We start from the raw sequence: 1,390 nt of genomic DNA, 5'->3' as shown, positions 1-1,390 counted from the left end.
ATTTGTCCCACTGCACTGCACTGATCTACAATGGATGCATGCAAGCAGGGAAAAGAATCTACTTACTTATCATGTAACAAGCTGCAATTTCACAGATTTGATCTGGCAGTGACCTTAAACAGTTGTAAACTCAACTCTACCCTCTAATGGAATAGTAGTAAGTGCTGTTGCACTGGGCCTAGTGCGAGCTTCACTGTTCTCTATATTTGCATAGGCAGCAGGAGGCCGTGAGGTGAGAAGACTGGAGGCACTTGCCTTAAAAAAAAAACTAAAAATGTCACAATGGACGTGGTGGTGGGGGAGAAAAAAATGCTTCAAAATCAGATTCGCCAAGCGGTTTGAGCAGGATGGAGAGTGTTTGTGCATGAGAGGGGGTTTTATCAGCGGCAAACACTCACAGGAATTCCGGTTTGGGATTGTCCATCCAATTCCTGCGTTCCACAGGAAGCTTTGCATAAAAAGCAAGTGAAATACGCCCAAAGACATTTCATTTGCCGCCAGTCGACTCAGAGGGAGCACCTCGAATGAAGAGCGAGGGTTTTTTAATTCGATGCACCAACGCTAGAAGCTCTTAAAAGAAACTGGCACCATGGAAATGTCTCGTTACCCGCCGGTCCAGCGGCGCGTGCTCATGGCCGCCGCTCAGCCTGCGCGCGCACACGCACCTGACGACCTCATACTGCAAGGGTAAGATTTGTGCCTATTTCAAAGGTCACATTCCTGCAGGTAGGACACTGCACTAACCCGTGTTTCAAAGTTAATGATAGTTTTCACATACTACAAACAGTGGGCTCGTTACTTTTCAGCTCACTCACAGGTGCGCTTCAAAGAAGGGAAATTCGTAAGGCTAGCTAGATAAAACAACCTAATTCAAATTCAGCGTAGGCTAGCTGTACTGAGAAGAGTTGCTTAGCAAAATTATCCATGTTGTTGATAAAAATCTATACAGGGTTAAAAGTGCCGCAAATCACAAGAGAGTAGTGTGTTTTGCGGATCTGTAGGATCACATAATTATATGTGTTATTGCACCGTGTGTGCTTAACTATCGTATAGAGTAAAACTTCAAATTGGTGGGGGGTTTTTTCGTTTAAAATCACCAGAGTACATGCAAATACCGAATCACAGGCCTGTACAACTTACATACATTAAAAGAGTAATCTGGTAGATAGACCAGGTCCAACACTTTCTGACCTGGATGAAAAAATACGCTGTTTTTCATCAGTGTGGTGACTTTCTGAGCTCATTTCCATTGGTTGGGTGGGTGGGTGGGGGGGGGTATGTGTGTGTGTGTGTGTGTGTGTGTGTGTGTGTGTGCATCTGTGTGGTGACTTGCGGATCTATTTGCCTGTGTGTGTGTGGGTGGGTGGGGGGGGGTGATTAAACGTATATG

At 45.3% G+C, this 1,390-nt stretch overlaps 1 protein-coding gene across 2 annotated transcripts in view; it reads left to right on the top strand.

Annotated features, from left to right (window-relative positions):
* The first annotated feature begins 465 nt into the window (after nucleotides 1-465).
* Nucleotides 466-1,390, top strand: part of egfl7 (EGF-like-domain, multiple 7) — an 11,053-nt gene continuing 10,128 nt past the window's right edge. For both annotated transcript variants that reach the window (XM_005917190.2, XM_005917189.2), the window contains exon 1: nucleotides 466-687. The gene's annotated coding sequence lies outside the window, so the exon portion shown is untranslated. The remainder of the gene's footprint in view (nucleotides 688-1,390) is intronic.

Source organism: Haplochromis burtoni, unplaced genomic scaffold, assembly GCF_018398535.1.
Source record: "Haplochromis burtoni strain Fernald_Lab_line unplaced genomic scaffold, NCSU_Asbu1 Contig_23, whole genome shotgun sequence".
Classification (NCBI taxonomy): domain Eukaryota; kingdom Metazoa; phylum Chordata; class Actinopteri; order Cichliformes; family Cichlidae; genus Haplochromis; species Haplochromis burtoni.
Note: the sequence above shows the minus strand (reverse complement) of the source record. Positions and strands in the feature narration are given on the sequence as shown.